The sequence below is a fragment of the Monodelphis domestica genome, chromosome 1 (genome assembly GCF_027887165.1).
Source record: "Monodelphis domestica isolate mMonDom1 chromosome 1, mMonDom1.pri, whole genome shotgun sequence".
Classification (NCBI taxonomy): Eukaryota; Metazoa; Chordata; class Mammalia; order Didelphimorphia; family Didelphidae; genus Monodelphis; species Monodelphis domestica.
Window position 1 is genome coordinate 243,934,916 of NC_077227.1, and position 27,707 is coordinate 243,962,622.

Consider the following 27,707-nt stretch of genomic DNA (forward strand, 5'->3'; position numbering starts at 1 on the left):
ACATGCAATTCCACTGGGTATCACATGTATTCTTGATTCGAACCCATTTCCATGTCGTTGGTATTTGCATTAGAGTGTTCATTTAGAGTCTCTCCTCAGTCATAAGCCCTCAATCCCTGTAGTCAAGCAGTTGCTTTTCCTCGTCGTTTTTACTCCCACAATTTGTCCTCTGCTTGTGGATAGTGTTTTTTCTCCTAGATCCGTGCAGATTGTTCAGAAACATTGCATTGACACTAATGTTCAGTTGCTTTTTCTGATATGAGGTGATTTAGGTATTCTATTTCTTATTCCAATCTGAGCAATTTATATTTTTATTAATATTCAACCATATCCCCTAGATTGCCATTTTTATTGCCATATAATTGGACATAATAATTTTTAATGATTGCCTTAATTTCCTCTTCATTAGAGGTGAGGTCTCCCTTTTTATCTTGTATATTGTTAATTTGGTTTTCTTCTTTCCTTTTTTTAATTGGATTGACCAGTATTTTGTCTATTTTATTTGTTCTTTTTCAAAGTACCAGTTATACATCTTATTTATTAATTCAATACTTCTTTTACTTTTGATTTTATTTTTCTCCTTTAATTTTAGATTTTAACTGAGGATTTTTAATTTGTTCACTTTATAGATTTTTTAATTTACATGCCCAATTCATTGACCTTTGCCTTCCCTAGTTTGTTAATATATGAATGCAAGGATATAAATTTCCCCTTGAGTATTGCTTTGGCTACATTCCATAAATTTTAAGAGGATTTCTCATCATTGTCATTTTCTTCAATGAAGTTATTGTTTCTTTAATTTGTTCTTTAAATGATTTTGGAGAATCATATTATTTAATTTCCAATTAATTTTTATTTGCCTCGCCTTGTGCTCTTATTATTATTTTTATTTCATTATAATCTGAGAAGGTTGCATTTATTATTTCTGCTCTTTTGCAATTGTTTGCAAAGTTTTTATGCCCTAGGACATGATCAATCTTTGTGAATGTATCATGTGATGCTGAAAAGGTGTATTCCTTTTTGTCCCTTTTTATTTTTCTTTACATATCTACTAACTAATTTTTCTAAGATTTCATTCACATCTCTTACTTCTTTCTCATTTATTTTTTTTTTGTTTCATTTGTCTAGATCTGATAGAGGAAAGTTCAGGTCTCCCACTAGTATAGTTTTACTATCTATTTTATCCTTGAGCTCCACTAGTTTCACCTTTAGAAATTTGGATGCTATCCCATTTGGTGCATACATGTTGAATACTGATATTTCCTCATTGTCCTATACTGCCTTTTATCAGGATACAATAACTATCCCTATCTCTTTTAACTAGATCTACTTTAAATTTGGCTTTGTCAGATATCATGATATCGACTCCTGCCTTCTTTTTCTCAGTTGGTGCCCAATATATTTTGCCCCATCTGATTACCCTTGGCATGTGTGTGTCTCCCTTCCTCGTGTGTGTTTCTTGTAGACAACATATGGTAGGATTTTGGTTTCTAATCTACTCTGCTATTTGCTTGCATTTTATGGGTGAGTTCATTCTATTCACATTCAGAGTTATGATTACCAGCTGTTTATTTCCTAACATTTTGATTTAAACTCCTATTCCTGCTCTTTCTTCTTTCACTTTTCCACTCTAAACCAGTTTTTTTAATCAGTCCTCCTATTTCCTACCCTTATTTTGCTTCCCTTCCCCACATCCCTTCTTAGACCCCTCTTCTTTTTTAGGGTATTTTTAATCTACCCCCTACACTCCCTTTCCTTGTATTACTTCCCTCCCCACCAGTCCATTTGTTACCCTTCTACTTCTCTATAGGTTGAGAATCAGTTCTCTGCCCCAATGGATCTGATTGTTCTTCACTCTTTGAGTCAATTTCATTGCAAGTAAGAATTAAGTATTTTCTGTCTCTGACCTTTTTACCCTTCCATTGTATTGGTATTCTCCCCCACACCCACCATGCACTTCTTTATGACAAATACATTTACCCAATTTTGTCTCTTCCCATTTCTCTTAGTATTAACCTTTTTTGCTTCTAGTTTATCTATCTATCTATCTATCTATCTATCTATCTATCTATCTATCTATCTATCTATCTATATTTGTGTGTATGTATATACACACATATATATGTATTCACATATATCTTGGCATTTATTTCTATTCTGTTTGTCACTGTTCCCTCTATGTATAATTTTTCTAGCTACCCAGATGATAATTTTTAAGAGTTACAAATATCCTCTTTTCTTGTAGGGATGCAAATTATTTTAACTTATTTAGTTCCTTAAAATGTGTTTTTATTTTTATTTTTTTTCCCCCTTTCTTCATTACCTTTTGGCGATTCTCTTGAGTTTTGTGTTTTGGCATCAAACTTTCTGTTCAAGTTCAGTCTTTTCTTTATGAATACTTGGAAGTCTTCTATTTTATTAAATGACCATACTTTCCCCAGGAAGAATATAGTCAGTTTTTCTGAGTAGTTGATTCTTGGTGGTAGATCTAGTTCCTTTGCTTTCTGGAATATCATATTCCATACCTTTTGGTCCTTCAGTGTAGATGCACTCATATCCTGTGTTATCCTAACCGTGGTTCCATGGTATCTGAATGACTTCTTAGCAGCTTGTAGTTCTTTTTCCTTGGTCTAGTAGTTCTTGAATTTGGCTATAACATTCCTGGGTGTTGTCAATTGAAGATTAAGTACAGGGGGTGATCTGTGCATTCTTTCAATCTCCACTTTTCCCTCTTGTTCTAGAACAGTGGTTCTCAACCTTTCTAATGCCTGTGAATTTCAAAACTACTCCACCCTATTCAGACCATTCTTTAGAAGATGGGATTTAGATATTTCCTGATCAATAACAATAGAGATACTTGGAACAACAGAATTAGGTCTTGGAAACTACAATCTCCACCCTACTCAGGGTAACAAGATTAGGAAGGCCTGCAACAAAACTCAAGATTTAATTATTTGAAAATAACGCCTTCAACAGACATGTGCAAAAAGGACAGACCTCTGGGAGGTCCTTGGTCAAGCTAGAGCCACCATTGGCACATGTGAGTCGCAGGAAGTGAGGTAGAGAACAGTCTCTGGAGTTCTCATGACTTCCTGTGAGGAGGGTGAGAGGGAGTTGGAGGCTGGTGTTTGGAGTTGGAGGAGCCCGCAGACTGTTTTTTTCTTCAGATTGGTCATATGAGTCATAGGGACTGATCTCTTTCCTTGCCTTGGCTATCCAGGGCCTTAAAGCCCACTTTGGCTCAGCCTGAGCATAGTGGGTATTTAAAAACCTCTTTCCTTCTCTCTCTCTTTTTCTTCCTCTAATACTTTCTTCCTCCTGTTTGTAATTAAACACCATAAAAAAAGTTGGCAGCTGACTTGAGTATTTTTTGTCCAAAATTTTAATCTTAACACTACTGAAACCTAAGGAACCCTTGTGCTTATCTTCAAGTGTGTTAATGACTCTTATACATGTGTGTTGCCCTATGTACTATTGCTATGCTCCAAATAATACTTTCCTTCAACCTTAAAACTAAACACTCTTAATGAGTCATCACTCTCAAAGTGAACTGCTTGAACTTTCATATCCTGGAATACTGCTATATGGAGTGCTCTATAGTCCTCCAGAAAAGAATAAACATTTATGTGTGTGTGTGTGTGTGTGTGTGTGTGTGTGTGTATAGTTTTATACATATATACTTTGTCTTCTTTATTTCTATTTATCAGTTCTTTCTGTGGAAGCAAATATACACAAATCTTTTTTTAAACAATATTTCTGTTAGTGTATATAAATTATTCTTGACTTGTTTTGTTGTTCACAATTTCCATGTAAGTTTTCCAATGATTTTTCCAAAATTAACCCATTTGTCATTTCTCATGGCATAGTCATATGCCACAAATGGTTTATTAATTATTTAGGACAATATTAAAAACAAAAATTTTAAATTAGCAATAAATAATAGAGTAATGGCTTAATATGTAATTTCAATTTTTCTCTCAAGTTTGATATTTGCAACTGGTCAGGATTGTTAATATTTTACAAATTGTTAAATATTTTCTCATTTTCATATTTTATTTTCTAATTTACATGTAAAATTTTATACATCTTAAGTTGCATAATCTATCCCCTTTTCCTTACCTCTCCTCACTCTGAGATAGCAAGCAATTTTATATGTTATACATGCATAATCATAAAAATATTTTTTTCATATTAGTCATATTATAAAAGAAAAGATGAACCTAAGGGAAAACCCAAATAAGAAAAATAAAGTAAAAAAATAAATTAAAACTATATGTATGGACTTATTTATATATATACATATACATATATGTATATATACATATGTCAATTTATATATATATATGTCAATCATTATATATATATATACCCCTCTATCTGCATTCAGACTTCATCAGTTATTTCTTTGGCAGTAGATAGCATTTTTCATTCATAAGATCTCCAGAATTGTCTTAATTTATTGTATATCTGAAAACAGATTATCTTCACAATTGATCATTATACAATGCTGCTTTTATTGCGTACTGTACTGTGTACAATAGTCTCCTGGTTCTACTCATTTTACTTTGTATAAATTCATGTGAATCCATTCAATTGTTTTTTTTTCTTTTTTTTCTGAGAATCTTGCTTTTCATTTCATTTTCTCATTTAATGTGTATTCTTGAATTTTTAAATAATGTTATAACAATCTTTTACATACATACATACATACATACAAATTTACATAACTTTCCAAAATTATAATATTCAAACTGTCTCCCTCCTTCCATCCTCTATGAGATGGTAAGCAATTTGATCTAGATTATATATCTGTGTTCCTGCAAAACATTTTTCATATTAATCACTTTGTGAGAGAATACTCATATAGAACCAAAACACCAAAGTGAAAAAAAAAATAGTGTGGTTTTACCTGCATTCAAACTCTATCAGTTATTTATCTAGAGGTGAATTTAATAGTCATTTCTTATAGCATGATAGTATTCTACCACAATCATAAACCACAACTTGTTCAGCCATTCCCCAAATGCTGAGCATTTTCTCAGTTTCTAATTAATTGCCACCACATAAAGAATTCCTATAAATGAATGCTTTTCCATTTTTCCATTTTGTTATTCATCTTTCTGGGATATAGACATAGAAATGGTATCACTGAGTCAAAGTTCATGCACATTTTTATAATTCTGTGGGCATAGTTACAAATTTCTTTTCAGAAGGGTTGAATCAGTTCACAACTCCACCAAAAATGTATTAGCATTTCAATTTTCCTTCATTCCCTCCACCATTTGTCATTTAACTTTTCTGTACCATTAGCCAATCTGATATGGATGGGGCACCTCAGATTGTTTTATTCTGCATTACTCATGAAAAATGTCTGTTCATAAATTCTGATCATTTGTCACTAGAGTACAGACTTATACTTTTAAAAGTTGGATTTAGCTTTCTATATAGCTGATAAATGAACTCTTTATCATAGAAACTTTAAAACTTTTTTTGTAGTTATGATTACTAATTTTCTCCATCTTATTTATTCCATTCATCATAATCTCTCTCTTTTCACTATGTCACCAAAAGAGTTTTTCTTCTGACAACCACTTCTTCCAATTTGACCTTTTTTCTATCACCACACTTTCTCTTATCCTCTTCCCCTCTTCCTTTCCTATTAGGTAAGAGATTTATCTGTGTATATTATACTTCCTTTGAGCCAATGACAATGAGAATAAAGTTCAAGCACTCTTCCCCCCTTCCTTATCTCCTCCCTTACTGTAAAAAACTTTTTGTGCCTTCTTGATGTAAGATAATTTGCCTGGATTTATCCACACCCTCTTTTTACATATAGTCCTTCTACCTGATGTAATGGTGATAAAGCTCATTGGAATTAAAAATATCCTCTTCCCATGAAGGAATACAAACAGCTAAACTTTATTGAATCTCTCTAGTTTGCCTTTGTTTTTTTTATTATTCACTTGCATCTTGCATTTGAAGGTTAAATGTTCCATTCAGCTATGATGTTTTCATCAGGAATGCAAGAAAGCCCTCTATGTCATTGAAGATCCATTTTCCCCTCAAATTTTCTGGGTAGGTGATTTTTCACTGTCACAGTTTATAAAGTGCTGATCATGGAATCATAGGATCTGCATTCAAATTTGGAATCAGACATTTACTAGCAGTTTGACCCTGGGCAAGTCATTGAAACTGTTTGACTCAGTTTCCTCATCTATCAAGCTGGAGAGGGAAATGGAAAAACAGTTCAAGTACTTTTGCCAAGAAAATCCTAAATGGGGTCCTGAAGAGTTGGATATGGCTGAAAAACAATTGAACAAAAGACATGAGGGAACTCCATCTTTCTTTCAAAAGTCCACTTCTTCCTGATTGGGCAAAATACAGTGGATTATATGTTTGTGTGTCTATATGTATTTCCCATGCAAATTAAATATATGCATATATATATGTATATATGCATATATGGATGTATAAATAGGTATCTTTAGAGCTTATGCTTTGACCATTCTTCTCCAAGGAGGACTTCTAGGAAGACCCTATAGCAGTGAAACTAATCACATTGTTTTCTTCAAAGAAGGAGGCACTCTAATAAAATCATACTTCTCTACACCCATACACACATCAGTATTACTAATCTAAGAGGGATATTAAATAACTTATTTGTATTTATGTAATATTATTATTTATATAAACTGTATTCCTTATCATTATCTTTTATCAAGGGAAGAGTTTCCAAGTATATATCCAGTGCTTGAAATCTTTCTCTCCAAATGTCAATTGCGCAAAAACATAGAGAATAGGAAATAAATAATACATTTATTTTTTCAAGGCACTAGATAATGAAATTAAAGAATGGGAGTGTGTACTTCACCAATTCCCAAAGGGAGAAATCGAAATGTTTTTACTCACCTGCTCTTGCAGCTGTGTTTTGAAGCTGAGTTAGCATGTTTAAAAAGACTGACTGATAGAGCAAGTAATAAAGAGAGAAAGGAAAGAGATTTCACAGAAATTTTTGAGGGTTTTAGTCACAACCTATGTGGTCTGCCATAAACTGTGACCGCAAAAATATGGTTTAAGACTGTGAATTGCCAAAACTGTAAAGATAATTTTAGTGTCTTGAATTAAATCAAAAATAGGTGGTCGCCATGGGAAAATTTCCCACATATGAATACCCAAGTCAGCTGGATTTTATGGAGATTTTAATTAATATAAATGAAGGAATTAAGGGAAGGGAGAGAGACAGAGTAAGAGGAAATAGTAGGAAAAGGCCTAAGGCCTAGGCCAAATGGCCTAGGCCCTTTTATTTAAGAGAGAAAACTAAGTCAGTCTTTTATCCACTCACCACAAGATTTTGTCCCAAGCAAAACTCCAACTAAGTTCAGAGGCCCAGTTACTCCAACTAGTCTGAGATCCAACACCCTCTAAGTTGAGAGAGCCAGCTCCTTTTAAAGAGAAATTTCTCTTATGTCACTTCCCCTAAATTTTCACAACTACCAATCACAGACGTTTTCCATAGGGCTGACTATTCTTAATTCACATCTTCTTTTGTTAATCACCTTCCCTGAGTAGACTAAAACTTCACACCTCTTGCTAAGTTTGCCCTTTGTAAGTTGCTTGACCTTTTAGTGATTAATTTAACCTTAGCACTCTTTTGTATTAGATCTAAAAACAGACCTAGCTTAAGGTTTTGGCCTCATTATAAGTATGAGTTAAGTACTTTTTCATTGTTCAGTAAGGAGTTTTACAACTTTATCTTCCCCTAAAGTATGCCTAAGTATGGGTGGAGTAATGTTAAAATTCCCAAAATATTCCTGATCAAGTATCTCCATTGTTTAAATGGGGAATGGCCTTAACCAAATGTTCTAAGGTAGAGTTTGAGAAGTTTTAAGATTCACAAAAGAGAGAAGAGAGAGAAAGAAGAGGGGCGGGGAGAGAGAAAGAGAGAGAGAGAGAGAGAGAAATGTATGAAGCATGGGTTGGCAATACTTTGTACATCACAAATATTTCTTGGATGAATGAATAAAAAATAAAGCAAGCAAAATATTTACTCCATTCTATTGCTGATTTTACTGATTCCATTAAAAAATTCCCTTTTTTTATGTATCATAATACTGATCCTAAATTTTGTCAGAATAAAAGTTGATTTTTCATTAAGTGATTTGGGAGCAGTGATCATCAAGTTCCAACTTTCAAAGCATATGTACATATAAAATATTATGCATATGCATATCCACACATATACATATATACACATACAAACACACACATATGTATGTATATATCCAAATTTCTGTGTATTGTATTCTTGCTAAGAAAATCCCTTAAATATTGTTAAATTCTGATCATAATTATAAATGAAGTTTTAAATACATTTTTACCTGTCCATACAAGGCCCTAACTACTCTTATTTCTATTGAGATCTACTTCAAGGATTGGAAAGAAGCATTTTAAAAGCAGAACATACATTCACATTTAACAAGCAATGTCGAACAATGGAAATAATATGAGATTTAGGTGGGTATAGTGGTACATGTGTATAATACCTCATACCAGGAGGCAAAGGCTGTTGAATTTCCTGAGTTCAGGAATTCTAAGCTACTGTAGGACTAAAGTTATTAAGATGTCTATAGTAAAGTCGGTACGCATATGATGAGCCACTGGAAGTAGAGGAAGTGAGCATCACATTGCCTAAGGAAAGATAAATTTAGCCAGATCATAAATGTAACAATTCAACATTTTGTCCTCATTAATTCTGATGAGTGGCCACAAATGGCCACTGCAATTCTATTTTGGTTATAGTGGAAGTCCTAATCTCAAAAAAAAAAAAAAATCCCTGGATGAATGAAAAGAATGAATGAATGAAATACATTTGGAGTTAGAATTCTGGGGTTCAAATATAATCTTCCTCTTGCCCAATGTGTGACATGGAACAAATCATTAAACCTTTCTGGGCCTTTGTTATTCATATATAAAATGATGGAATCTAGGTGGAATGTATGTTGATGTCATATCTATATCTATGTTCATAAGATCTGAGCTGTTTTTGTCAAAAAATAATCTCCCTTAGATAACCAGTTAATTCATGGATTCAAACATTTAAATCTTTCTTTTGACCTTCATAAATACTTAAATTTCTTTTCTGAAATTTATTTTGTTACTATATTTATTTAGAACTTATTATTTATTAATTTTCACATTTTCTTTTTAAATGTTGCATTCCACATCCTCCCTCTCACTTCTATGTACTTAAAAGACAAGAAATATACTATAAAAAGTACATGTGAAATAATGCAATTAGCCAAGGTATTATGTATTATTTAATTTATTATATTTTATTATATATATTGATCATATAAAAAGTGTGAAGATTGTACTTATATTTGCACATAGCTTATCAATTCTCTCTCTGGATTTGGATAGCGATTTTTCTTTATAAGTCTTTAAAATTGTTTTTGATCATTGTATTGATCAAAGTAGACAAGCTAGTTACAGTTGATCATTATTGCATCATTACTTTCACTATATGGGATGGCTTCAATGTTCTCACTTCAGTCTGCATCAGTTTATTTAGGTCTTGACATATTTATTATTTTTTACATTGTGAATGCCCCCATTATTTCTTTTGGGACAAAAGTTATCCACAATTTTATGATATTTTTGACTTGGTTCCAAATTTTCCCCTCAGTACTTCCAGAATCTGTCATTTCCTGATATGATTGAATTGGTACTTTACAGCTATCTTAATTTGCCTTTCTCTAAGCAATTTAGAGCATCCTCCCTTATGTTTTTAGATTACTTTGATTTCTTCTTCTAAAAACAGCCTGCTATGTCCTCTGACTTTTTGTCAATTAAGAAATGGCTCTTATTTTCATAAAATTGACACAGTTAACTACTCAACATATATTTGATAAATAAAGGCTTTATCAAAGAAACTTTCTGTAAAATATTTTAATATTCATTTTTATGTTATCTTTTAGCAAAATGTAGCTTCCCAGATTATCCTTTTAAATTAGGTTAATTTTTATTTGGCTTTTGTTTTGTTTGAGCACAATTGTTACCACTACCTTTTATTTAAATTTAGCTGAATTACAGGCTTCTCTAGCCCATTATGTTAATTATTTGTGTCTTTCTGTTTCAAGTGACTTTCTTAAAAATAATAATTTGTTTCATTCTAGTTTATATCTATATCTATATATTTAACCAATTTTTGGAGAGCAATTGGAATTAAATTTAAAGAGTTATAAAACTGGGTATACCCTTAAACCTAGCAATACCATTGTGGAATCTCTTTTCCAAGCATATCAGGAATGAAGGAAAAGAACCTATATATTCCAAAGTATTTATAGCAGCTCTCTTTGTAGTGGCAAAGAATTAGACATTGAGGGGATGCCCATCCATTAGGTAATGTCTATTTTTTTTTTAATTTCTAAAAGAATAATATGGAATAATGAACAGTGGAATGAATAGAATCAAAAGAACATCATATACAACTACAGATTTAATACTGGGAGAATAAATTGAGAATGTTACCTCCAGAGAGTGAACTAATAGATGGAAACTTACAAGACTTAATTTGGATGAACATATCTGTCTCCCAGATATTACCTTTCATGATGTGGGGAGGGCAAAGATGGATTGGGGCAATTGTGGATAAATTCTGTTATAAATAAAATTTTAAGGCATGTTCCATGTATCATCAGTATAGAAATATAACTAATTTAATCTTATTGAGACAAATGATATCTTTTTCATTGTTTCTACTGTGTCTTATGTTTGGATACCAAATGTTCTACTCTACTCTTATTTTCATAAGGAAAGCTTAAAAATTGTCTATCTCACTAAATATTCATTTTTACCCAGAAATATTATATACAGTTTTGCTGGATAGTTTATACTCAATTGTAATCCTAGTTCCTATGGCTTCCAAAATATTATAGTCCAAACCCTCCACTCTGTTAACACAAAAGCTGTTAAATTTTGTGTGATCCTGATTATGGCTCCATAGTAATTAAATCACTTTTTTTAGATTAAAATAAATTTATCTTTCATCTGGGAATTCTAGAATTTGACAATAATATCCTTTGGTATTTTCATTTTGGGATTTCTTTCAGTAGATTCTTTAAATTTCTATCTTACCTTCTTGATTTAAGATATTGGGGAAATTTTCTTTGATACTTTCTTTAAATATGATTTCTATGCTATCTTCTTTGGTCATGTCATTTTTTTAGTCCTACTCCATTATTGCTATATCCAGTTTGAATTTTGCAGTCTTTGGTCTTAATACTGCCTTGTTGATGTTACCTGACAAACAGTAGGAATCAAAGCAGGAGGAGGGGTCTAAGATGAGTAAATAGCTAGGCAAAACTGGAGAGAATGATGAAAATCAGGAGACTTGCAGTAAAAGTCATGATGAAGAGAATTCATTCCAGCTGCACCTCCTTCTCCTCTCAGAAAACAAGAATTAGAATATTTAAGGTGTTCTAATCTTGCCTGTAATGTTTATGTTATTCTTAACTTAGGAGACAACCTTGTGGCTTAGAGTCATACAGAAAAACTATTTCAGGAGTCTAAGCTCTCAGTATAAGTTTTGGGGCCATTTATATACATCAGAAGCCATCATTTCTCCTAATATATTCTTTGATACAATTACTTATTTAAGCCCTGAAAATGTCACTGATAAATTTTTGGTGATCTCTTCAAATAAGCTGGACCAGGGATCTGATAAAGGTGAAAATGAAGCAATGGAGTATTCTGGTAATACCTCAATGCTACACAAGCAATGTCATTTCTAGCTAAATGATGATGTTATTTAATCTTGGGAGTGCTTACTCTTTGCACAGTGAGTATGACAAGGCTTGGAATTGCCTCTACCAGATAGGTTCTAGTGTCAATTTTAATGAAATACCACCTGAGGCTATTCTACTGGCTCTCTATCTAAAGGATAATATCCAAATGGCCAACATATTATTGAAAGAAATCAGCTTTTCCTTTCAATGAAAATATTTTCTGAAATATGAAGGAAATTAATATCCCTTCATATTTTCTGAAATATGAAGGAAATTAATATCCCAATTTGTTAAAAAATCCAGGGCCTTTTGTAATGGCTTTATCCTCTGTAGCAGTGCAAATAAACAACACTGGATTTATATCTATCTATCTATCTATCTATCTATCTATCTATCTATCTTCAATTTATTTTCCATGTCAATTATTTTTCCACTGTTATATTAGACATTTTCTTCTGTTTTTTTTTTTAATTGTTGTTTCATGAATTCATTAGCTTTCACTTGCCCATTTCTAAATCTTAAGAAATTATTTTCTTCAGTGAGATTTTGTGGCTCTTTTTACAATTGAGGACATTTGTTTTTCAAAGACATCATTTCTTCAGTGAATTCTTACAACTCCCTTTCCATTTGGCCTGTATTACTTTTTGAGAAATTATTTTCTATATTGATTTTTTGTTCCACTTTTTATCATTGGGCTAATTTTCTTTTTATAAGTTTTTTTTTTCCTTCAGTATGCTTTTCTGCCACTTTCCACAAGCTATTAATCCTCTTCTAATTTTTGACATCTCTTTCATTTGTTTTTCCACTTTTCCCCTCTACCTTTCATCACTTTCTTTAATTTTTAGAGGAATTTTTATTTGGCTTGGGTAGAATTAACATGTGTCTTTGAGGTGTTCTATGTAATTATTTTCTTATTGTTGTCTTCTGAGTTTGCCTTTTCCTTGTTATCATAGTAGCTTCTTATCTTCAAATTTTTTTTTGTTCTTTAACCATTTTCCAGCCCATTTCTTGGCTTTGAACTTTATTTAAAAGTTGAACTCTGCTCACCTGGGGATAGGGATGTTCTGAACCAAGCTTTAGAAAGTTTCTTGTGTGTTTTCTGATCTTTTTTAAATTTCTTTGGGTCTGTAAATTTTTTGTGCTCCCAAAATGGTGTGATCCTAGGAGAGGTGTGATCACTGCTCTCCTGGTCTGCTACTTTACCTAGGAAAGACCCATAGTTCCCTGCATCCATGAGCACTAGGACTCTTTTTGCCTTAGACTTGGGTCAGAGCCCCTGTTACCATATGACTGACCTTCAGCTCTTCTCTCTCTCCTAAAAATGTTATCCAGATGTGTATATATATAATAAAGTTGCCAATCAGTGCCAACTGTACCCAGTGCCAACAATGGCTACCATTTAATCTCTTTCTGATTATTTTTTCAGTTCTTTTATATACACTTATATATACTTATATATATATATATATACATACATACATACATACATATATATACATATATATATGTACATATATATATGTACATATATATATATATATATATATATATATATATATATATATATATATATATATATATATATATACTTGTATATACTCTTATATACACTGGGCTGAGAACCCACCATAGCCATGCAAACTTTATTTCATAATCTAGTAGTATTTTTTTCTTTGACCTGGAATCCCTCGATTGCAGCTATGTTTCTGAAAGTTTTCATTTTGGGGGGTCTTTTATAAGTAACTGTTGGGTTATTTCTTTGTTTAATCTTTTTCCTACTTTTGAGAGCTCTGGAAAGAGTTCTTTAAAGATATCTTGAAATATGATTTCTTGGCACTTTTTAAACTATTGCTTTCAGTTATATATTCCAATGAATTATTATTACATTTTCTCTCTTCAATCTATTTTCAAGATCAGTTGATTCTGCTATGAGACATCTTACATATTCTATCATTCACAAACTTTCTATTTTATTTTGATATTTTCTTTTTCTTTATGGAGTCATTAGCTTTTATTTTATCCATTCTAACTTACAAGAATTCTTTGCTTGAGCAAAGCCAGACAAACTACCAAACTGTTAATTTCATTTCCAATGATTTATTTCATAACTCTCATTTCTTTTCTAATATGTTTTATATCTAGCTCTCATTTTATTTATTTAAAAAATTAAACTGCTTTTAAGACTCTTGGTTAATATCTTCTAGGAATTCTAGGGGAATTATTTATACTGGAGCTCTTTCTGGAGCTTTGTTTAGATATGTTTTGGAGGGATTCTCTTCTTTGTCTTGAGTACCTCTTTCTCCATATTAGCTTTTTATGATGGGAATTCTTAATGTTGATGATGAAGATGATTGTTTATTGTTTCAGTCTTCTGGAATTTAGATTTTATGTGAGGGCAAGTCTTTGGGTAATTCTGGTTGCAACATCTAGTCAGTTACTTTATTTACCTTCTTGGGTTATTGAATATTATATTATTCAAGGATCCTAGGCACAGTGTAGAATGAGCACCTAAAAGCTTTTAGTGCTCCCAAAATGGCCTAATTAAGGACAAGTCTGATTGCTCTGTCCTTGGCCTAAACTTTGTAAGTTCCTCACCTGAATTTGGTTCTGAGAAACACCAGACACTTGCTGATCTTAGTCATTATTAGATGATTCTGTAGAATTTTTATCAGTTTGAGATTCCAGTCATAATTATTCTTCTGGAATTGACTTCATACTGGAATATAAGTTGAACATAAGTCTCTGTTCCTTGAAAGGAAAGATTTTAAGACTATGAAGGGTTAAATTTTGGGGGACAGGAGCTTGACCAAAAACCAGTGCACAGCTTTTTAAATGCAAAACACTTAGTTTATTATTAGGAAATATGGATAGGAAAAAGGAAAGAGGAAAATGAAAGTAAATTCATAATAGATTATACCTATACCCCAGATCCTAATCCTAATTAAATTTTTCTAGAAAACCCTGCATTTATCTTCCTCAGAGGGCAGTATCTTCTGCTAGGCCATAGTCCTCACCTACTCTCACTACTCTCTTTATCAGATAATATAACCACTATCTATCTACCTGTCTACCCAAGTTCTCAATGATCAATAGTATTATTATTATTATGGCCGTATTATGTTTCCTTCTCTCCAATCAGAGAGATTGCTAGTAACACACCCTCTCCCCAGGAGAGTCAGAGACCAAAAGCCCTTTTCAGAGGCCTGCAACTTACAAACCACACTCAGCCACACCCATCTAACTGTCACCAACTGCCAAACTGCACAGCAGAGGGTCTCTTACTGAAGAAAAGATTATAGTTTCTCTTAAATATAAAAAGGAGAAATAAATAAAACTCTCTTAACAAGATCAAATAAGAAAAACAGTATATTACAAAATGTAAAATGAATAATTTTAATTACATTAAATTAAAAAATTTTTGTACAAACAAAAGCAAAGCAACCAAAATTAGAAGGGAAGCAACAAATTAGGGAAAATTTTTTTATAACAAAAACCTCTGACAAAGGCCTAATTACTTAAATTTACAAGGAGCTAAATCAATTGTACAAAAAAATCAAGCCATTCCCCAACTGATAAATTGGCAAGGGACATGAAATAGGCGGTGTTCAGATAAAGAAATCAAAACTATAAATAAACACATGAAAAAATGTTCTAAATCTCTTATTAATTATGCAAATAATTATTCATTATGCAAATAAAAACAACCCTGAGGTACCACCTCACACCTAGCAGATTTGCTAAAATGACAGCAAAGGAAACTGATAAACGTTGGAGGGAATGTGGCAAAATTGGGACAGTGATGTATTGCTGGTGGAGTTGTGTATTGATCCAACCATTTTGTTTGGTAATTTGGAACTATGCCCAAATGGCTTTAAAAGACTACTTGCCTCTTGACCCAGCCATACTACTGCTTGGTTTGTACCCCAAGGAGATAGTAGGGAAAATATGTATATAAAAATATTTATATCCACCCTCTTTGTGGTAGCAAAAATATTGGAAAATGAGGGGATGCCCTCCAATTGGGGAATGGACGAACAAGTTGTGGTATCTGTTGGTGATGGCATACTATTGTACTGAAAGGAATAATGAACTGGAGGAATTCCATGTGAACTGGAATGACCTCCAGGAATTGATGCAGAGTGAAAGGGGCAGAACCAGGAGAACATTGTACACAGACACTGATACACTGTGTCACAATCGAATATAATGGACTTCTCTATTCAAAGCAATGCAATGATCCAGGACAATTGCAAGAGACATGTGAGAAAGAAAGCTGTCCAGAGGAAAAGCTGTGGGAGTACAAACACAGAAGAAAAACAACTGCTCAATTACATGGTTTGATGGGCATATGATTGGGGATATAGATCCTAAATGATCACTCTATTACAAATATTAATAATATGGAAGTAGGTCTTGATCAATGATAAATGTAAAATCCAGTGGAATTTCTTTTTGGCTATGGGAGGAGGGTGAGAGAAAGAACATGAGTCATGTAACCATGGAAAAATATGCTAAATTAATTAATGAAATAAATTAACTAAAAAAAATAATGTCACTGCTTCATTACTGTAGTCTCAGACACATACTTCTCATTTGTTTGCTTTCTAACTTTTTTATTCCCTCATTCCCTTAATTAGGGTTTGTGATCATCCATTGCTCATTATTACCTGCCCTTGACACAGGAATCCTTCTCTTTCACCTTTAGTTCTTTCATCTAGAGCTGAAAAGGGAACAAAAAAAAAAACAGCTTCTATTTGGCAACTGTCCATACTCAACACAAGGTCATGGTGCTATCAATGGTTTGTGAAAATTATCTTGTCTGGAAGCATAGTCTCAGTTTCCTTTCTGTCCTTGAATATGGAAAATTCCATATAATCCCTTATTCCATGTCAGAAACTGTCCACAATGTCCACAGAAATCTTTATCTCTATGTTATTCTAGCATATTTTTTTTAATTTCTTCTAAGGATTTTGGTCTAATAGATTTCCAAGATATTGTGAAGGAGCTTTGTGTTTCTCACTATTCTGTCACATTTCCTCTTTGCCTTTAGTTTTAATTTAAGTGATAGTTTCATGTATAGCCTTGCTGAAACAAAATTTTGGATTTCCTCATATAAAAATATAAAATGGTACTTTAATTTCATGAGAATGAGGAATATCTTGTATTAGTGTTATTATTATTATTGTTGTTTTTATCACCTAAACATATTAACACTTGGTATACAAACAAGTATGGAGAATCATAGATTTGGAGCAAAAAGGGATAATAAACACTATCAAATCATGTCACTTTATTTTATAGATAAGAATGCTGAGACACACAAAGATTTTATATCTTTCCCAGTCTCTCACACAATAAATGTCTGAGGTAGGATTTGATCTCAACTTCTAAATTTTAAGTCCAATGAAAGTAAAGAGAGTTCAGAAAGTACAGAAATAGAGTACTGGTCTACATCACAAGAAAAGTTGTAAATGGGAATTTTTTGGTTAACATGGTAAAACAACACACACACACACACACACCCCACACACACACACACACCCCTAAGGTAACTAAAGGGAGATTTGTGGCATTGAAAACAATATTACCAAAGCAATAATTCAATCAATTTTGGGGTAGGGGATTTTTTAAAATTTCCTCCTCCTCATAAATGTCCACACTGCTCCTACTGGTGTTAGAGGCAAAGGGGGAAGGATATGCCACAGTAACAAGTTCTTAAAAGTGGTAACAAGGCTAAGTGAGGTAGTGTAGAAGAAGAATCATTTTTCACTTGGATTTTGGAGCCCTGGGAAAAATCCTTGGTTAGCTTGTTGGCTTCCAAAAATATAAAGGCTTTACGATACAAACAATTCTTACCTTTATAAATTGCTTCCATTCTTAGGTACCTTTGATGATCTATATCTGTTTAGGGTTAGGTCTTCATCTCTATTGACATGTTCATTGCATCCTAATCATGGACTTATTACATTGACTTGATTCAAAAGCCTTACTTGATTCATTACTATTCTGTTGCCAATATTGTTTGCCAATTATTGTCGAGTTGCATATACATATATGTGTTTATACTCCCTTCTGCTCTCTCACAAATAATCATCTTAGCCACTATCACTTCTCATCACAATTAATATGAAAATCTTCTATTTGTACTCTCTTTATCTTTACTTCTCATGCCATCCCCACTTCACTCCTTCTGAATAAATTGAAGCAACTCCTTATTGGAGAAATTTAAAAAAATTATTCCTTAGTTTATCATTGAAAGTCTTTCACAAGTTGGCTGCAAATTATTTTTATAGTCTAATTCCCTCTCACATACTGTTGCAATGAAATATTGACTACTTTTTTATTATTTCTATTCTATCCCTAGGTATCATCCCTTCTCTGACTTCAGTGCATTTTCACAGGTTGTCCTCTAGTCACTGAAAACTCTTAGTTTTTATTTCTGACTCTTTCAATTCTGAGCTCCCTTCAGGAAAACTCCTACAAGATAGCATTTTTTTATTCCTCAAGTTATTATTGCTCCATACAAAATTGCTTTACATTTATTTGAATGTATTTTGTATCTATTAATCTATATGAATTTTAAAACTCTTTGGAATGCAAGATTCTTGAGGTGACAGATTGATTTATTTTTGTCTTTACAACATCTGACATATACTAAACATTTATATGTTCTTCAAACTACATTGAACTGAACTTATTCTTTTTTTAGGTGTAGACACATTTCTGAGAAACATTGTCTCTGTGTGTATGGAGGAATGGGGTTACTTCTACACATAGAAACCAACATACTGTTCACATTTATGATATAGATTTGAATGAAGTGTCTCTAATAAATGACAATCCTCTGCCAGTACCACCAACTTATGCTGTTTTGGGGGTGGTTATAATAAAAATATTTCTCTTTTGTACCTGAAACTGATAGAAATAAAAAAAGTAGAAAGTGATCTGAGTCACAATTTAAATCGTATTGCATTATTCCTTTTGGAGAAGCATTTAATAAAATTAGAGGACAAGAACCCCTGAATGACTCAAATTTCCACATTAAAATGAGAACAGACCTAATGATTGATGTGTGAAACCTAAATATTTACTCTTCAGGGGAAAATAATTTTCAAATACCTAATGTAGTTTTAATAAATCCTTCATTTATGAAAAAAGAAAACTCAAATAGGAAATGGGGGTGAGAAAATATTTTTTTATCAAGCACCTGAAAATCTTGTTGTCATATAGATTTAAAAAATGCCCACTCACTGTTCCCCTTAAATCTGCCAATTTTTATTACATCAAGTTGTATGATTAGAATCAGAGAGTTTGAACCATTTTAACTGGTAAGATTGACAGGAAACCTGAGAACTCTGTGAAGCCATCTTTGAATTTATTCTTTTTAAAGTCTAAATCTTTGGGTTTTATTATTAGGGTACTTTATAACCTCCTAATATTATCTCCTTGTACCAGACCACAATTTTTCATTGTGCAACTGTCCTACTAGCTTTGTGAAGTCACAGTTAATAAGATGCTGGCTTTCCTGCTGCTAATTCTGAATCCAATTAAATGGTCCTAAAGTGGACTCTGGAATCTCAAACAAAAGTTCCCCTGAGAGCAAGCACTTTAACATACATGGAAAATCCTACTGTGTTATTTTCTAAAGTTCAAAATGGACATTTTGGACCAACTCACTCTATGACACATTTTCTTCCACCTTTTGTACCTACATATTTCTAAAGGGTTAGTGTGAGACCAGAAAAGAACAGGAAATCTAAAACTAATGGATTTGGGGGTAATAGACATGGAGAATTGTACAGGAAATAGTCACAAAAGTGTATACTGCCCTAAATTTGGATAGATATCACAAAATGGGCAAAATATCTTTTCTTCCACCCTTTTGTAAAGTGGAGCCCTAGACAAAAAGGGAATGCAAAGTGGATACTACTTGTTATGCAATTAGTTCACCCAGTTAACAGTGTGAGGAACTTAGAGCCAGGGAGATCTGTATTCTATATGAATCTTGACTAGTCACTTAATTTCTATCCAGCTCAGTTTCATCACATGTAAAACTGAAATAATAATGGCACTTACTTCACCAGATTGTTTTGAGGATAAAATGAAGTGATCTCTATAAAATTTTACTCTCTAAAGTATTATAGTAATGTTAGTGATGAAGATTATAATGATGATGATGATAAAAATGATGATGATGATCTAGACTTTAAAATTATAAAAATCAATGTAAGCATGTTATATCATTTTAAGTAAATGACACCCTTTTAGTGTTTTTTATTGTCATCATATAGCATTATTATTGAGAAATATGGAATTATTTTGATATTCTCTTTTAAGAGGGAAGAATTTTTCAGTAACACTCTAACACTAAGCAACACTTACAATACAATTCTTGCCACCTATACTACACAAGTAGCCCTGATAAATTACAAGATTGAACAAATACCTGTTATATCTAATAAGGAGAGTTAAACAAAAACATTTTTTCTTAATTGTAACATTTTTGGGGGAATGATTGAGGACTTTTCAATTATTTGACTATTTTCTTCTGGTCACCAGTTCCTAAACTCCATAAAATAGACTACGATAAATATGTCATTACAAAATGATTGCTGGCAAAAGATAGGTTAAGAGTCAATTCCCAAGTCCCAAGTAACCAGGAATGAGATGCATTTTCAATTTTTCACCTTCCCCTGATGTATCTGGTATTAATAATACCTAGAGAATGGATACCATCCACACTTGAAAAGATGACGATGTGACCCAGAAGAATAAATTGTAATGTGTCCTACTAATCAATAATTAGAATGCACAAAAAATGCATCTTTGGGGTGAATTGAAATCAGAATTTAATCTGGCGGGTCCAGTGAAAGTTATTAAACCTATTAAAAATTACTAAACCTTCATTTTCTTTCCCAAAGTTGAAACTTACATTAGTAGTTAAGAAGAGATTTTTTGGAGCAGTTTTCTGGTTGACTGCTCTGCTGCCTGAATACTAAAAAACAATCTTTTTTTCTTCTTCTTCATGGGGAAAATGGGATTTTTCATCATCCAGCTCAAGCCAATTTTCTTCTACATTTTTCTGAAAGTGCAATTTAATAAATATTTATTTGGTAATACTTTTTAAGCTCCCCATAGCTGAAGGCTAATCATGGCTGAATTCAGACTATCTTAACAGACTACTGAGAGAAACCAGTGAGGGAGGTGAGAGAAAGGAGAAGGAAGCTGGCATTCTGTAATAGGTTTTCCCTTGTGGGGAGCAAAACTCTTTCTTGCAACCAGAAAAGTGGATTTCAAATTCCCTTTGCTTAGCAAAAGCAAGAGATTTTAGTCAGCTCTCTCTTTATAAATTGGCTTCCTAAATTAATTCATTCAGTTTCTACCCATTGCATTGTTTTGTTGGATGCAAGCTAGAGGAAGAAACAGCATTTACCAATGTAATGCATAAATGGCAAAACTGTGTATTTTAGAGTCTTCTGCATTTTCCCAACTTTATATTCCAGTCAACTTTAGCTTATTTGCTGTTTTCTATTTTTCTATTAAGTTACTTCTCAGAGAAAGAAAAAAAAATAATTTGTGTCAATCTAATATAAATATAGATTATGCAGAGATTTTGAAACAAATATATACAGATCTTATACCTCACTTGATTCTATTAATTCTGATAACAATTCTGAAAACTAGATATAGTGAATAATATGCTAATTCTAAGAAGTCAGACCTGAAAAAAACATATTTTAGCATCTTTCTAGCCATTTTCAAGTCCAGTTGTATTTTTATTGCAAATGAATATATTGTTATTAATCACTGTAATGATAATTTATAAATGTTAAACAGTTCTTTACCTATCTTTATTAGATTCATCAGATTTTTTTCAATTCTGGAATTAGGACAATTTAGACATAAAATATAACATAGGAGACTAGAGATGCTAAGTTGACCGTTGCATAAGCATCTGACCTTGAATATAATTGGGCTGTGTGAGCATGGGCAAATTAAAATTCTCAAATATTCTTTGTTGTATGTGAGTTGACAATTTGTAGCCACTGGTGCAATTCAAGTCAATCAAAAAATAAATCTTTTTTGAATTGAATTGCATCAGTAGATGGTTTTCCCATACCAGGAATTGTCCCTATAGCTGATACCACATGTTTAAGTCCCTCTGATTATTAATAAAAACAGATTTAAATAATTGGCATAAAATCATAAAATAATATTTAGAGTAAGGAAAGAATATTTACCTAAAATATAACGGATTTACATAATTAAATAGAAACATGTCACTGTAATAACATAACTTATGGATAGTACCAAAGAGTATGTTTTCCTTCAGTACTTATATCTCAAATATAAATTAGTAAATATTACACAATTGATTCAGATGTAGGACTTTTAAAGAGATTTACTGGACCTGTTACAAGAGTTTTAGTTCAGTTTTAAGCTATCAAAGTTTCCAGTATTGTGTTCTATCAATCTATCAGGTACTATCACTACCTGCATAATCAGTTATACTTCATTTTATACTTCTCCATTGGACTAATCATATATATATTGTTATCATCATTAGACCACATTTCTCCACTATAAAGTAAGCTTCATAAGGGTAGGGACAATGTCTCATTTTAATATCATCTCACTACCAGAGTTGAATGAAATTCTCCACACCAAGTTGACACATATGAAATGCTAAAGGAATGAAGCATTTGTCTTGTTCATGAACATAATTTCCAATTCCAAACTCTCAAGGCTACTCATTATTGTAATGTTGAGATAATGTGGTCATTTAAGAGTTGAGTTTCATAAATATAAGGTCAGCAAACAATATTAAAAGGGAAAAATAAGGTACTTCTTGACTCTTCTTGAACTGTGGAGAGAACCCTTCCATCTGGGGGAAATGACTTTATTGGGAACATAAAATGAGAATGTAAAATGTGTCAATATATTTTCATTGGGTATGGATATAGCAATATGAATGAATTCTCCAAATTCATAGAGTGACAAGCAAACTATCCTGAGTTTCTTAACAGAAAAACTGGATTTCTGAACTAAAATATCAATCAATTGCAGGAAAGAGATCTCTGTATTTCAAGTTAGAGAACAATAATTTGAACGTTTTCTGATGTTTACTGTGTACCTCATAGAATTTACTTAAACTTCCAGGGTCTCATTGTAATGATGAAGGTGTCAGACTACAAATTATTTTTGCTCACTAAATCGTACAATGCTAAAATCCATAACACAAAGGGTTAAAACCAAAAATTGCCTGGGTAAAATATTATTATAATATTTCTGGGACCTAGAATCTGTATGTATTTTCCTAAAGAATTGTATTTATAGTAACATAATGATTTGTTGTACTTTCACTGAAATTTTGAGCATTATTCTGTGTTTGTAAATGTTAATAACAAAGATATTTCATATGTAAGGAATAATATTCTAGTGAAAACTTGAGAATGATTATTTACCCAATGAAGATCAAGAATATTTTTTAAAACTTTTTAATTAGGTAATGCTATATTCTATGATAAATTTGCACATAACTAACACCTTTCAGTACTTTAGAAGTATCTCTTAAGTGCTTGTATGGTTCCTGGCATTGTGACTAAGCTACTGGTAGAAGTCAAGCAGTTGGTGGAACACTATCCTCTAGTTAGTTATTCCCAGACAATAATTTTTCATTAAGTGATTTGGGGAGCCATATTGCTGTTTATCTATCAGTGTCTGCATGAATGCTATGATCTTACTAATTTATTCAGTGCCAAGGAGTAGTCACAGTTGCTTAGCAATCTTTAAAACTTTTCTCTTAAACAAGACACCAGAAAATATAAAGAATATCAGAAATGCTTTCTTTATTTGTTTAATAGAGAAAACATTCTTTATTCACTTTCTATATCTTCCTTTATAGAGGGAATATCATTGCCAGGGCACTGATTTCCCTATGGCACCATTACCATGGATTTTTCTCAGAGTTCCTTTAGATGCGCATGCTTTGAACACTTTGTTGTTTTTATTCAGCTAGAGTGATTTCTGAACAGAGATGTACACCATGAACAAGATTAATCTTTCCCTGAAAATAACATCCCCTGGCAGTGGTTAAACTGTTAAAGCTTAAAAATTAAAATGGGATCTTTTGACTTTTAGTGTTATAAACTGGGAATACACCATATTGTGTGGCATTCTTTTGATTTTCAAATGTCCTTTTGAGCCATACTCAGACATTTCTAATATGTAAAGGTATAAGTAATGGCTTTTGTTTAGTCATCAAAGTTCAGAACAATTTCCTGTCTACATAAAGTTAAGTAACTTTTGTTATCACTAAACTATATAATTAAGCTTTAATAGGCAAACTTGTACAGCACAGTGATGGAATTGTTGACTGGGAGGAGAGAAATTCAACTAGAATTGGTGAGGATAGAATCAATTTTGTGTTTTGGATTTTTTTTTTGGCTATTTCATTGACAGTAGATAAATTGTTACACCATTATCCTTAGGGGACAGTTAGTAGTTGTTCTTTCTGAAGAGGTTGCCAATAAAGGCATACACCAATGCCAACTACTGCACAGTGTGAATATCACTCATGGGTAACTTAATTAAAAGGCCATTGACTCCATTAAAATAGAAATTATTTGGAGCCAAAAACCTGGGGGTGAAAGGTAATATCTCTGCTGACCAAGTTAGCTCTCCCTCCTCATTTCACCCACATAACTGACAGTAGGATGTATGGCCAGTCTTAGTCCTTGAGCAACTGATCATTGCTAACCCATCAAGCACTGGAATCAATCCTGCTGGATTATAGCTGTTCTGAGGAATGGAGCCATTTTTCGGCTCAGGTGCTCTACAGGATTTTAATGGGAAGAATGCCTGATTGCCAGTATTGAACTTACTTTACAAAGGCCAGCTAGTGACTATTTGTAAGAAACTGACAAAAGGTTGGCACTCAGGTAATGGGAAGGAATTAAGCATGAAATTGAACTGCTGTGTCACCAAAGGTTCTACTAAATAGGCTTCATGTACAATGTGCTGAAAGTTGCACAGGCTCAGATGTCTAAAAATGGGCTTAATGCAACAAATATCAATTCTTCAGTGTCAGAGAATACCTTTACCCATATTCTTTACTTCAAATGACTACATTGCCATCTCTGCAGAAAAAATTTCAAATAAAAATTATGCATATTTATTTTCTCCCTCAATCATCACCTCTCCTCTTCCCACTGATAGGTTTATCTAAGCTTTCCTTTTCTAAACAAATTGAATCCAAAATTATAACAACATTCAAATCACTAGTAATCAGAGCATAAATTAAACCTCTGTGAATCACAATCTCAATTTCTATTAAATTAATAAAGATAAGAATAGATGGAAATTTTAGAGTTGGAAGAGCTATGAGGATATTACTATTGATGGTAATACAAATTATTCCAATGATTTGGAATGATATAAGAAAATTTACTAAAATATTTATAACATCTATCTACTTTGTGCATATTTTGAATGACTTTGTTTACTTACATGTTATTTTGCCTCAGAATAGAAGCTTCTTTTAAGTCAGAGAATTTCTTACCTTTTAAAAAAATTATTACCAGTTCTGAGAAAGGTAAGTCCTTAATAACTCCTTATTTTTGAACTCCATTTCAATGTATTTAATTGCAAGGACAAAAAACTCATATTAACCAAAAATATTCAGAGGAGTAGTGTTTATAATAATAAATTATAAATGTCTTCTCAATCCAGAAGCAGTATTCTTTCTACTATATATTATTGTTCAATTCCTACTCTTTCTTTTAATTTTCTCTTGTGAAGGAGGGGAAGGGGGGAAGAATATGATTCTTGTAACCAAAGAATAAGGTTCTAAATTGACAAAATAAAATTAAAATTAAAAAAATACTTTAATATGCTACTGTGAACTTATTTAAGAGTAAATGAGATGAAGACTTCTGGGGGTAAAGCCAAGATGGTAGAGTAGAAAAAATACTTCTCTAACAATATTTCCATCCAAACAACTTATAAATAATGCCTCATAACAAATTCTTTAATGGCAGAGTCAAAAAAAATGTCAAGGTGAGACATCTTTTCAATTCAAGATGAATTAGGAGGTCAGAGAGGTTGATATTTCTGGTCTGGGGGCTGGCCTGGAGACAACAGAAATGCAATACTAATAGTAGGACTAGCTGTTGATGACAAAATCAGTAGGAACTTTGGGAGCTCTCAAACCAGAGACATGAAGGTATTTGACAACTATTCTAAAAGAGATTACTGGGGATGCCTGTGCTAGCAGAGGAGTGGTAATCTCTCGGTGACGGAGAATGACCATTGTCTTTGTGCATTATCATCTATTGATGTACCCTCATGTGGCTTTGAAGTCCAAATGCTGAGGTGCAAAGTTTGTGGCACATGGGGCATGGGACTCCAGTTCCTACGGGAGGTGCAGTTATGGCCTGGTGTCGGTGTTCACACGCAGCAGCAAGACGTTGACGTTGTTCATCTTCAAAGGTGGTGGCGGCATGGTTAATGTGGGTTCGCCAGCTGCTTCTGTCAGAGGCAGCGAGTTCTAGTTGCTTTGGTGTAATGCCAGCCCACTTCAAGTTGGACTTTAGCTGATCCTTGAATCTTTTCTTTGGTCGACCTTGTTTCCTGAGTCCAGCTGACAGTTCACCATAGAATACCTGTCTTGGTATTCGTTGTGGGTCCATGAGGATGACGTGTCCAGACCATCGTAGCTGGGTTTTGAGGACCATGACTTCGATGCTGGTGGAGTTGGCTCTGTCGAGGACTTCCTGGTTGGTGATACGGTACTGCCATTGGATCCTTATGATTGACCGGAGAGAGTGTTGGTGGAATTGCTCCAACTGCTTCATGTGCTTCCTGTACAGTGTCTCACAACTGTAAAGGAGTGAGCTGAGGAACACTGCGTTATACACTTTGAGCTTCATAGCAGTGCTTACACCTCTGTGTTGGAGGACTTTGGAGCGCAGCCTTCCTAGTGCCTGGCTGGTCTTTTGGATCCTGGCATTACTCTCGTGGTCTAGGGACCCATCGTTGGCGATGGTGCTGCCCAGGTACTTGAAAGTATTGACATTAGAAAGTTGCATGCCTCGATTGTAATGCACGGCTGGTTAGTTTGCCTCCCTGGTGCAGGTTGGAACAGCACCTCTGTTTTGCTGAGGCTGATAGTCAGGCCAATTTTGTTGCAGTGGAGAACCTGTCCACAATGGTTTGGAGATGATTTTCTTGATGGGCCATTAGAGCACAGTCATCTGCGAAGAGAGCTTCCAGGATGAGTCTCTCTGTTATCTTTGTTTTTGCAGTCAGGCGGTGAAGGTCGAATAGTGAGCCATCTAGTCGGTATTTGATGTAGACGCCCAGGTCTAGATCCATCACAGCATGTTGTAATACTTGGGTGAAAAATAGGTTGAATAGTACCAGAGCGAGGACACAGCCTTGTTTAACACTATTGGAGATGTTGACGTGATCGGAAGTCTCTCCACCAGATAGGACTTCCCCTGTCATGTCAACATGAAAGAGGTGGATCAGTTTGACAAATTTTGCTGGGCAACTGAGCTTGCTAAGGATCATCCACAATGCTTCCCTGTTCCTGTGCTGAATGCCTTTGTCAGGTCTATGAAGACAATGTAGAGACTCAGGTTCTGCTCAAGGCATTTTTCCTGCATTTGCCTCACCGTGAAGACCATGTCGATGATGCTACGATCTGGTCAGAAGCCACATTGTGATTCAGGCAGGTTCTGCTCTGAAACAGATGACAGGAGTCTGTTGAGTGTAACACGGGCGAGGATCTTTCCAGCAGTGGAGAGTAGTGAGATGCCTCTGTGGTTGTCACAGGCTGCTCGTGAGCCTTTGTTCTTGCATAGGGCTATGATGGAGGCATCTCTGAGTTCTGGGGGCATGTCTTCCTCTTCCCATATG